Raw genomic sequence first — 13204 nt, 5'->3', positions numbered from 1 at the left:
GCTCACTTTTGTCCGACTCTTTGCGACCCCATGAATCGCAGCACACCAGGCCTCCCTGTCCATCACCAACTCCCGGAGTTCACTCAGACTCATGTCCATCGAGTCAGTGATGCCATCCAGGCATCTCATCCTCTGTCGTCCCCTTCTCCTCCTGCCCTCAATCCCTCCCAGCATCAGAATCTTTTCCAATGAGTCAGCTCTTCGCATGAGGTGGCCAAAGTACTGGAGTTTCAGCTTTAACATCATTCCTTCCAAAGAAATCCCAGGGCTGATCTCCTTCAGAATGGACTGGTTGGATCTCCTTGCAGTCCAAGGGACTCTCAGGAGTTTTCTCCAACACCACAGTTCAAAAGCATCAGTTATTCAGTGCTCAGCTTTCTTTGTAGTCCAACTCTCACATCCATACATGACTACTGGAATAACCATAGCCTTGACTAGATGGACCTTTGTTGACAAGGTAATGTCTCTGTTCTTTAATATGCTATCTAGGTTGGTCATAACTTTCTTTCCAAGGAGTAAGCGTCTTTTAATTTCATGGCTGCAATCACCATCTGCAGTGATTTTGGAGCCCAGAAAAATAAAGTCAGCCACTGTTCCCACTGTTTCCCCATCTATTTGCCATGAAGTGATGGGACCAGATGCCATGATCTTATTAGTTTTCTGAATGTTAAGCTTTAGGCCAACTTTTTAACTTTCCTCTTTCACTTTCATCAAGCGGCTCTTTAGTTCTTCTTCACTTTCTGCCATAAGGATGGTGTCATCTGTATATCTGAGGTTATTGATATTTCTCCCAGCAATCTTGATTCCAGCTTGTGCTTCCTCCAGCCCAGTGTTTCTCATGATGTACTCTGCATATAAGTTAAGCTTATGGGGCTTCCCTGGTGGCTCAGATGTTGAAGAATCTGCCTGCAATGCAGGAGATTTGGGTTCAATCCCTGGGTTGGGAAGATTTCTCCGGAGAAGGGAATGGCAACCTACTCCAGTATTCTTGCCTGGAGAATTCCATGGACAGAGGAGCCTGGCGGGCTACATACAGTTCATGTGGTCGCAAAGAGTCAGATACAACTGAGCAGCTAGACTAACACACACACATACACATACACAGAGAGAAAGAGCTTATAGTAGGAACAGAACCGTCTACTTACTGCTTACATTAACTTTGTTTTCTTTTTTTGAGTTAATATTCACAGGTCATGAAGTTAGCAATTTGGAGACGAAGAGATAAATTAGGAGTTTGGGATTAACATATACACACTACTATATATAGAAGATTAACAAGGACCTCCTGTACAGCACAGGAAACAATAGTCAATATTTTGAAATAACCTATAAGGGAAGAAAAATAATCTATGTAAATATAAAAAACTGAATCACTTTGCTGTACACAGCCTTGACGTACTCTTTTTCCTATTTGGAACCAGTCTGTTGTTCCATGTCCAGTTCTAACTGTTGCTTCCTGACCTACATACAGGTTTCTCAAGAGGCAGGTCAGGTGGTCTGGTAGTCCCACCTCTTAGAGCAATGCAAATCAAAACTACAATGAGATTTCATGTCACACCAGTCAGAATATCCATCATCAAAAAGTCTATGAACAATAAATGCTGGAGAAGGTGTGAAAAAAAGGGAACTCTTTTGGTTTGTTGGTAGGAATGTAAATTGATACAGCCACTATGGAAGATAGTATGGAGATTCCTTTAAAAGCTAGGAATAAAACCATCATATGACCCAGAAATCCCACTTCTCAGTATATACCCCTAGGAAACCAAAACTGAAAAAGACACATGTACCCCAATGTTCATTGCAGCACTATTTACAATAGCTAGAACATGGAAACAACCTGGATGTCATCAGCAGATGAATGGATAAAGAAGTTGTGGTGCATATACACAGTGGAATATTGTGTGTGTGTGTGTGTGTGTGTGAAGTCACTCAGTCATGTCATACTCTTTGCGACCCCGTGGACTGTAGCCCACCAGGCTCCTCTGTCCATGGGATTCTCCAGGCAAGGATACTGGAGTGGGTTGCCATTTCCTTCTCCAAGGGGATCTTCCCGACTCAGGGATCGAACCCAGGTCTCCCACATTGCAAGCAGACGCTTTAACCTCTGAGCCACCAGGGAAGCCCCCCAATGGACTATTACTCAGCCTTAAAAAGAAACACATTTGAGTCAGTTATAGTGAGGTGGATGAACCTAGAGCCTATTACAGAGAGTGAAGTAAGTCAGAAAGAGAAAGATAGATATTATATACTAAGGCATATATATGGAATCTAGAAAGATGGTACTGATGAATTTATTTGCAAGGCAGCAATGGAGAAACAGATATAGAGAACAGATGTACGGACATGGGGAGAGGGGAGGAGAGGGTAAGACATATGGAGAGAGTAACATGGAAACTTACATTACTATATGTAAAATGGATAGCCAATAGGAATTTGCTGTATGTCTCAGGGAACTCAAACAGGGCCTCTGTGTCAACCTAGAGGGGTGGGCTGGGGAGGGAGATGGGAGGGAGGTTCAAGAGGCAGGGGACATTTGTACACCTATAGCTGATTCATGCTGATGTTTAACAGAAAACAACAAAATTCTGTAAAGCAGTTATCCTTCAATTAAAAAATAAATAAATTAAACAAAAACTCAACATTCAGAAAACTAAGATCATAGCATCTGGTCCCATCACTTCATGACAAACAGAAGGGGGAAAACTGGAGACTGTGACAGATTTTATTTTCTTGGGCTCCAAAGTCACTGTAGATGGTGATGACAGCCATAAATTAAAAGACACTTGCTCCTTGGAAGAAAAACTATGACAAACCTAGGCAGTATATTAAAAAGCAGAGATATCACTTTGCTGACAAATGTCCATATAGTCAAAGCTATTTTTTTTTCCAGTAGTCATGTATAGATGTGAGAGTTGGACCATAAAGAAGGCTGAGCACCAAAGAATTGCTGCTTTAGAATTATGGTGCTGTAGAAGACTCTTGAGAATTCCTTAGATTGCAAGGAGATCAAACCAGTCAATCTTAAAGGAAATCAATCCTGAATATTCTCTAGAAGGACTGATGCTAAAGCTGAATCTCCAGTACTTTGACCACCTGATGTGAAGAGCTGACACTTTTGAGAAGACCCCTATGCTGGAAAAGATTGAGGGCAGAAGCAGAAAGGAGTGAAAGAAGATGAGTTGGTTGGATAGCGTCACTGATTCAACAGACTTGAGTTTGAGCAAGCTCGGAGATAGTGAAGGACAGGGAAGCCTGGTGTGCTGCAGTCCAGGGGTCACAAAAAGTTGGACATGACTTAGAGACTAAACAACAACAACAAATACATACAATGGAACATTACTCAGCCATTACAAAATGAAATATTTCCATTTGCCACAAAATGGATGGTCAACACCAAAATCAGATTGATTATATTCTTTGCAGACAAAGATGGAGAAATATCAATAACCTCAGATATGCAGATGACACCACCTTTGTGGCAGAAAGTGAAGAGGAACTAAAAAGCCTCTTGATGAAAGTGAAAGAGGAGAGTGAAGAAGTTGACTTAAAGCTCAACATTCAGAAAATGAAGATCGTGGCATCTGGTCCCATCACTTCATGGGAAATTGATGGGGAAACAGTGTCAGACTTTATTTTTGGGGGCTCCAAAATCACTGCAGATGGTGATTGCAGCCATGAAATTAAAAGATGCTTACTCCTTGGAAGGAAAGTTATGACCAACCTAGACAGCATATTGAAAAGCAGAGATGTTACTCAGCCAACAAAGGTCCATCTAGTCAAGGCTATGGTTTTTCCAGTAGTCATGTATGGATGTGAGAGTTGGACTGTGAAGAAAGCTGAGTGCTGAAGAATTGTTGCTTTTGAACTGTGGTGTTGGAGAAAACTCTTGAGAGTCCTTTGGACCACAAGGAGATCCAACCAGTCCATCCTAAAGGAGATCAGTCCTGGGTGTTCATTGGAAGGACTGGGTACTGAGGCTGAAACTCCAATACTTTGGCCACCTCATGCCAAGAGTTGACTCATTAGAAAAGACCCTGATGCTGAGGGGGATTGGGGGCAGGAGGAGAAGGGGACGACAGAGGATGAGATTGCTGGATGGCATCACCGATTTGATGGACATGAGTTTGAGTGAACTCCAGGAGTTGGTGATGGACAGGGAGGCCTGGGGTGCTGCGGTTCATGGGGTTGCAAAGAATCAGACATGACTGAGCGACTGAACTGACTGAACTGAACTGGATGGATATAGGGGTGTTACAGTAAGTGAAATTAGTCAGATAAAGACAATACCATATGATCTCTCTTATATGTGAAATCTAAATAACATAACAAACAAAACAATGAAAAGACTCATAGAGAACTGATGGTTGCCAGGGGGTAGGGATGTTTTGAAGGAGATTAAGAGATAAAAATCTCCAGTTATAAAATATATAAACTACAGGGATATAGTACACAACAGAAGCAGTATAACTGATAATATTGTAATAACTTTGCATGAGGAAAGATGGTTACTCGACTTACTGTGGTGATCTTTTCATAATATATGCAAATATCAAATCCCTATGTAGCATACCTGAAACTAACATAATATATAATATATCAACTATATTTCAGTTTAAAAAAATGAGAAACAAGATTCCAAAAGATAGGGTAGGGAATGGTTTAGGGCTCTAACATTAGTTAAATTTCAGTTGTTAGATAACAAATGACCTCTGATTATATTTGAACTCAAGATTTGGGTTTTAAAAATTGTATCTACCTATATGTTTTTATATAAGAAGAACTTTTAGTACAGTAAGAATGAAAAATTATGTATGATTATTCTAAACTTTAATTAATTAATCATATTCTTTGCAGCCAAAGATGGAGAAGCTGTATACAGTCAACAAAAACAAGACCAGGAGCTGACTGTGGCTCAGATCATGAACTCCTTATTGCCAAATTCAGACTTAAATTGAAGAAAGTAGGGAAAACCACTAGACCATTCAGGTATGACCTAAATCCCTTATGATTATACAGTGGAAATGAGAAATATATTTAAGGGACTAGATCTGATAGAGTCTAGGGGACAACAGAGGATGAGATGGCTGGATGGCATCACCGACTTGATGGACGTGAGTTTGAGTGAACTCCAGGAGTTGGTGATGGACAGGGAGGCCTGGCGTGCTGCAATTCATGGTGTTGCAAAGAGTTGGACACGACTGAGCCACTGAACTGAACTGAACTGACTGACTATGTGCATTAAGGTCAATAAAGTTAGTTATAAATTCTCTTAATAAATATTGTTTCTTGGGAAAAAAGAGAATTCTTTCTTTTTTTCTTTTTGCAGATTTGACCCTTCTCCTTATCAATATCTCATCTATTACTCTGTTTCATTTCTTGCTTATTTCAGACCCAACTGTTGTATGAGAATATACCTCGAGGACCACAGTACTGGGGGAAAGAGAAAGCTGAAGAAGTAAAACTCTGAGCCTGGATCTAGCTTGGGCCTGAGCAGATTTTTTCTTTAATGTTTTACATATTAGGTTTCTGTATAAACTTTTATTTGAAAAAAGTGTTCCATTTACTCATTTTTTAAAATCCTGGATTATGGACAGTGCTTGACAAAGAGCAGATTAATATAGTTTCCAGAATTGCACGGTCTAATACATTTGATGTTTCTGGGAACCAGGCTCTTGAAAGAGGTGTGATTTAAGGCAACTTGGACACATAGGTTTGAACAGGCTCATTAGTCTTTTCACTGTTGTGTTCATTAATGACCATGGTATGAAACTATCATCTGATACCTGTTAGCCAGGGACATTGCATGCACAAGCCAGGGACATTGCATGCACAAGCCGGGGGATGAGGAACCAGGGCAGCAAAGATTATGATCAGCAAACACTGTGGTTTCCTAGGTTAACTACTGAAGATCTGTTTTAGCTAGAAGCCTCCTCTGGCTCTGACATGACTATTTTAAAGACTATTTTATTGAAGTATTAGTACATGCAGACTAGTATATATAGGATGGACAGATAAACAACATGACTATATTTTAAAGAGACTTTTGCTAAAATCTTAGGTGGCCTAGATTTGCTATCAAGAAAAATTTTTTCATCTTTGAAATATTGGCTTATTTCCTGAGTAAAATTAATAAATGTGACTTTTTATATCTTTTTTCCTATCTTTACAGGTATAGAGAAGTTTTTAAAGTTGCTCATGTATTTTTCAGCCTCAAATAAGACATGTTTTATAGCCATATTGAGTCTCACACAAGATGTGGTTAAAGTCAATTGCTAGAATTAGAAGTTAAAAACAGAAGTTAAGTGTCCCATGTGTGCAGTATTCATATGGTTAGAAGTAAGAATTCACTTGGTAAGAGATTTTGTAGCCATTGAAATGATATTTACAAAGTTAATGTGGGATCATGAAATGATATAATCTTTAATGGAAGTGAAGAACATATTATATATGATGCTATTATTATTTTACTTTAAAATATATGCTCAATGTCCCTTGATCCAACAATTCTATTTCCTAAATAGATGTGCAAAGATAAATAGACAAGGATGTTTACTCCATTTTTTACAATATCAAAAAATTGGAAACAAATCTTTATCAGTAGAGATTACATAAAATATACCATGGTACATCATTTAATGAGATACTAAATAGTCATTTTTTAAATGGAATAGATACATATATCTGGACTTTGATATTGTTGTCTGGATAGTGTTTGTGAAGAAAAGGAAATTATAGAACAGAATATATAATATAAGCCATTTGGTAAAAAATTGTCATTATATATAATAAATGATACGTGAAGTGAAGTGAAGTGAAGTTGCTCAGTCGTGTCCGACTCTTTGCGACCCCATGGACTGTAGCCTACAAAGCTCCTCTGTCCATGGAATTTTCCAAGCAAGTGTACTGGAGTGGGTTGCCATTTCCTTCTCCAGGGGATCTTCCCCACCCAGGGATGGAACCCGGGTCTCCGGCATTGCAGGCAGACGCTTTACCCCCTGAGCCACCAGGGAAGAATTAATGATATGTAGTAGATATATATTAGACACTGTATGTATATATCAATTGATTTATGAATTATATGTCTACATTATATATATATATAAAATCTTGATATAGACTAGATATTATAAACTATTGTGGATTGGGACTTTAGGAAATGTTAGTTTCTCCTTCATTTCTTGTTTTAATTAATTAATCAATTAGTTTGCTGTGCTGGGTCTTCGTTGCTGCACGGGCTTTTTTTCTAGTTGCAGAGAGTGGAGGCTACTCTCTAGTTGCTGTGTGTGGGCTTCTCATTGCGGTGGCTTCTCGTGTCCTGGAGTGCTGGTAACTAAGTTGCTTGAGCTTTAGTGATTGCAGCACATGGGCTCAGTGGTTGCAACTCCCAGCTGTAGAGCCAGGCTCAGTAGTTGCGGAGCACGGGCTTGGTTGCTCCACCACATGTGGGATCTTCCCAGACCAGAGACTGAACCCACACCTCCTGCATTGACAGGTGGATTCCTTACCACTGAACCACCAAGGAAGCCCTCTCCTTTACTTTTTATGTTAATTGTTTGTAGAAAGTATGATGATTGATAATACAAGATAATGCTATACATATGATTTATAATATAAAATATATTTCTTTTTCTGCATAGAAAAAGATGTTACAATAATTGTTTTTAGTTTGGGAACCATGAAAGGTTTTTTAAATTGTTTTATGCTCTAATAAATTCTATTCCAGGTGTATTTGTGTACTTTTTCTTCCTTTTTGCTTTTTTGGCCGTGCTGGGCAGATTGTGGGATCTTAGTTCCCAGACTAGGGATCAAACTTGTGCCTCCTGCAGTGGAAGTATGGAGTCTTAACCACTGGACTGCCAGGGAATCCCCTGACCTTTTAATTTTTTAAAAAGGAAGAAAGTAGGGAGGCAGGGAAGGAGTTGTTAGGGATTAGATTAGGTCATTTAAACACCTAAACATCTATCTTCAATTTATTAACACCTAAACATCTATCTTCAATTTATTCTCTTTCGTCACTGACAATGTTGTGTTTTCAGAATGCAAATGCAAAATGTGCAATTAGACGGATTAGGCTATTTAAGAAGGCCAAAGTGGCAGGGTCAGGGGTGGCAGGCGGGGGGAGGTGGTGCCGCAGAGTGGACAGCATCAGGGATAGACCCACTGATTGCTTTTGCTGGAGGTTTCCCACCACATGTGTTCTTACCACTGTATTAATCACACGAACTGCTGACCGTGGAATTCCTCATAGCAGAGGACACTTGCTCCAGGGGCACAAATTCTCCACTTGCTGCTAAGGAAGCATCAGTGCATCTGACTCCAAGCTAGAGTCAATTGTAAACAAATAGTGGCTTTAAGTTTTCTAGAGCTTTAGAGTCTTGAGGCAATAAGTCCTTCAACCATATGACATCAGCTTATTTCTCAGAAGAACTCCCAGCTGGGTTTTTCTCAGAAATGTTGACCATCTGAGGCAAAGATGAAGACACTAGTTCCTCCCCTCAGAAATTCCTTTTCTGGTAAACTCTCCTGTGGGCAGATTTTAATATGCCAAGAGTATGGAGCAGACTTCAGATGTCCCAGAAGGTGAGTTCCACAGGTCATGGTTCGTAAATGGACTAAGGTACCACCCGAGGGAAACTGCAACCGAGATCTCTATTTTTCCAGCACCTACGCTCTGCTGACTTTCCACCTTTCTAAGAAACAAGGAATAGGGGCCAGGGATCAACAAACGGCAGCCAGATCAAAATTCCAAGTCACCAACCGAAACCACAGCAGGTGAGGTTTGCCTCAAAACCAGAAGCACAACCAGATTTATGGCTTGGGAGTCACCAAACAGCAGTATCGTTTTGCAAGGAGCTTGCTGATGGAAATAATTTCATCGATGGAAAATCATCACATTGCTTCACTTCTTTGCAGTTGTGTTTTTAATTGGCATTCCCAAAGGCTTTGTGGCAGGAGTTGCAGAATACATAAATAAGGTCATTTCATGACATAAAATCTTTTCAAACGCCAAAAGTCGGAAAGGAAAGAAGAGTTGATTCAAATGCCACAGAGACAAAAATGTATTTTTCTGGGACAAAGGAAAATGAATGATTTAAGTCTGTGGCAAATTTAAGTCTCCTTCCTGCACACACAGAGACAATCTTTTTTAAAAATTCTATTCAGCACTTGGGTACAAGCACAGGGTGTACCCAGGAAGTTCAAATGCTGATGATTGTTATTAATACCCTTGTTTTCCTCACTTGCTCATTGCCAAGTAAAACAAGGAATTAAGCACAAGCTGCAGCAGCAAGCCGACCCCGAGTGTCCTAGATAGGAAAGGCCCCATCAGCCTTTCCGTTTCCAGTGGAGCCGGGTTCCTGCTCTTGTAAGGATGGCGCCTTGGAGAAGATTACCAAGTGTGTCATTCTGGCTACTGTCTCATTTCTCCGGGTAAAAGCGTTTCCTACACTTCCCTGGATATGATGGAAACAGAAGCAAATGCTCCCCAGAAGATGGTTCCTTGCTCAGCAGTCAGAATAAAAAGAGATCCTGAAGGATGCTCTTATCTCAGTGGCTGTGTTTTCTCTCTGGAAATGCAACCTCCATCTGGGGCCAGGTGTGGTTTTGTGTTGTTTTCTCTGGTGGGAAGGGGGCTGGGGGGGTTGCAGACTTCTCCTATCTTTGTAGACCGTTCACAATCAGTTTTGAGACTGGAGGCTAAAGCAGAGTTGCTGTGCTCCCAGAGGCATGCAGTTTTCAGTTAAAGTTGCCAAAGGAATGTCCCAGCCAGGCATTTCTACCAACAAGGCAAGCTAAGGGATTCTTTCTACTTTTTGGAACTTCACTGAACTGTGGAAGGAAGAAATGAGTATGGTTTCATTTTTTCCCTCCTTCTTTTTTTAAAAGCTGAAACAGGAGCAGAATTGTAGCTGTCACAAGCTGACTGAATTTTTTTTTTTTTTTACAGTACTAAAGTCTTTAAAATCCTTGGAACACTGGTGAGAACTAATGTTTTTGTTGGGACCTTCACATTAGTGTGCAAGTTACATGTGCACAGTGCCAGCCGCTGCCCAGGGGCTCCACATCTGAGGAGAGTGGGGAGAGCGAACCATTCTAGCCATGGTCTGGAATAACTTAAAACTGCAGCGAAAAAGTCTTCAGCTCAACAGTCTGAAAGTGGATGAATCAGAATGAGGTTTGCAGCAAGCCCAAGAATGCCCTTGACATTCAGACCATGCACTCTAGCCTCCCTGACTGCGACGTGTAATTCTACTCTTTCTACCCCCTCTGTGGACCGTCTATGCAAAGTCAGAATTCAGCTTGTACGCCTCAAAACCCTGTGAGGATTCTATTTCTTAAAGATCAGCCTAACACCCAGTTGCAGAGGATTGATTTCCACCCTCTCCCTAACAGAAGCCACCAAATTTTAAAATATATAGAAAAAAGGAGACCATGTGACTTGAACAGTTTACTTTAATCAGATTAATGCCAGGATGACAGCATTTATCCAGTACCTGGTTCCCAAACTGAAGCTTTTTTTTTTTTGTAATGAATCTATGGATCAGTTTACTGGCATGCTCACTAGGTGCTCTTTTGCATTTGTAAAATATTAACTTTTCATAGGGCAGTTGAGCAAATTTACATAGGAGGTGACTCTTGGGAAAGTCAATCAGAGTGTGACTGTAAAGGTCATTACCTGACTTAGAAAAATAACAAAAGGTGAATCAGCAAGGTCATCTTTCATGTGGGAAATATGGTTGGCTGTTATTGTCAAAGTGTAATATTTAGAAAGTGAAAAACATGGCCCTCAATACAAATATTTAAGTCAGCATGTGCCAAATATTTATTTACCTTATTGGTTGGCGAGCCATCAAGATGGTAAAACTAGTTCGTAAGAGAATTCAAGAAGCTAAGTATATGAAGTTTAGGAAAGAAAGAATCTAGGAATACGATTGCTAGACTTTTTTTTTTTAATGGGAATGTAAAATGATGCAACCACTTCGGAAGACAGTTTAGCAGTTTCTCATAAAGCTAAATATACCCTCACCATATGTCGACTGAAAAAAATGCACAACCTAAAAGCTGAGAGTTATGTTTTATTTGGCGAACATACTGAAAACCTAAAACTTAGGAAACAGCCTCTCAGAGAGCTCTGGAGGACTGTTTCAAAGAGGTAAGGAAGGAACCAGAATACAGGTATCTTTGAAAAGACAAACACAGGTAGTCTAACACCAAAAGTTCACTGATAATTAAAGAAAAAAACGGACATCTCAAGATAATTTAGTTTCTTTAGAACTAGAAGAATTTAGTTCTTTTCTGTGTATGGGAAGAATGCGAGAGTGGGCTTAATGGAAGTATTCCTTTGATATGTGCCTTAACAAAATACTTATCAGGGCAAGCATTTTGTTCTTCTTTTCCTGAATGCCCTCAGGGTGCACCGTCAGGAGTGGCTGTAGTGGCAGATAACTTGATAGGTGCCACATCATTTGTTTAATGTTATGGCAGGTACCATTCTTTGTCCACGTATATGATTCGGCAGTTGCAACTGAGTTGAGAACTTATGTCCACATAAAAATCTGCATGCAAATATTTAGAGAAACTTTGTTCATAAATGCTCAAAGCAGGAAGCAACCAAGATATCCCCCAATAGGTAAATGGACAAATGAATTGTGATATATTCATGCAATAGGTATTATTTGGCAATAAAAGAAATGACCTCAAATGACATGGAAGAACCTTGAGATCATAGCACTAAGTGAAATAAGCCAGGCTGAAAATACTACACAATGTATGATTCCAGCTACATGACATTTTGGAAAAGGTAAAACTGTAGAGACAGTAAATAGATCAGTGGTTGCCAGGGGTTTGGTGGGGGGATGGTGGTGGTGGTCAGGGTTGAATAGGTGAAGCAGGGGAGATTTTTAGGGAAGCAAAACTTTTCTTTATGATACTGTAATGATGGGTATATAACATTATGCATTTGTTAAATCTCATAGAACTGTACAACACGAACAGTAATAATGTAAACTATAGACTTTAGTTAATAATATATCAATATTGGTTTATCAGTTATAACAAATATTCCACACTAATGCAAAATGTTATGAATAGGAAAGACAGTGGAGGTGAGGTGAAGAAGAAAGGATAGTGTGTTGAACTGTCTGTATTATCTGTTTAATTTATCCGTGAACCTGAAATTTCTAAGAAAAAAAATCTATTTGTTCTTTAAAACTTGTTTAATGCCCTTAGGGTAATAACACCATAATTTCTGAGATTCCTTTTTCTATCCAACAGAAATTATTTATGATTCTACTCTAGAAAAATAACTTGACACAATCTTCTACAAGTTTATGTCTAATTTCACAGAGCAATTATTGCCCTTAGCAATACTAAATAATAAGTTCAACAAAAGTGCATTTCTTTGGAGTATGTGGGTAGGCCTGTTAGACAATGCCAGTGTGGACAATGCCAGTGTAGACTGAAGGGACAGACATACAGTCATCCTTTTGCCTTGTTTTTAAAGTTTTGAATATTTTTTCTTAATATTATAATATGTCTTATTTGTTAGAGGAAGAATTTTGCACATTTTTGGTCAATCTTGCAAATAAATTTCCAAATTATGAGTTAGTTAGTTGTACCTGTCAGGTTCCAGTCAGAAATCAGAACAATTATTTTAACAGAGAGAATTTAATCTAAAGAATTATTTATCAAGTGCTGAACAAAAAGAGAGCATTAAGATATTACAGAAGTAAGTAACTTCAGGACATGATTATCAGGCCTAGGACTGGAGGAACAAAGCATAGGGGCTGGATGATTGAAAGCTGACACCATGGAGGTGGCACCTGAAGATCTAAAATGCCTTCAGAACTCAGAGGAGGGATCCAGAGGAGTCAGGGGCCAGATTTCTGGGAGGGGGTGTGGATGGACAGTATGGCATCACTGAGTGGGTGCAATGTCTCTAGTGCTAGGAATGCAAACAACTTGTAAACTGGAATCCACTAGAAGGAACTGCCACTGCCGAGATGAAAAGCTGTTTCCAGGGTGACAGTGATAGGAAGAGAAAACAAACAATAAGTAGCCAGTAACTTGTCCCCCTAGAGCTTCCATTGGCAGAACCAATCACGGAGCCCACTGGCAAGGGAGAATTGTGGTTTGTGTCACAAAGCAGTGAACAAAAGGGTGAGTTTGAGGCTGAGATAATAGTTTAACAAGCGACACACTGCTC

Source organism: Budorcas taxicolor, chromosome 20 (assembly GCF_023091745.1).
Source record: "Budorcas taxicolor isolate Tak-1 chromosome 20, Takin1.1, whole genome shotgun sequence".
Taxonomy (NCBI): Eukaryota; Metazoa; Chordata; class Mammalia; order Artiodactyla; family Bovidae; genus Budorcas; species Budorcas taxicolor.
Note: the sequence above shows the minus strand (reverse complement) of the source record.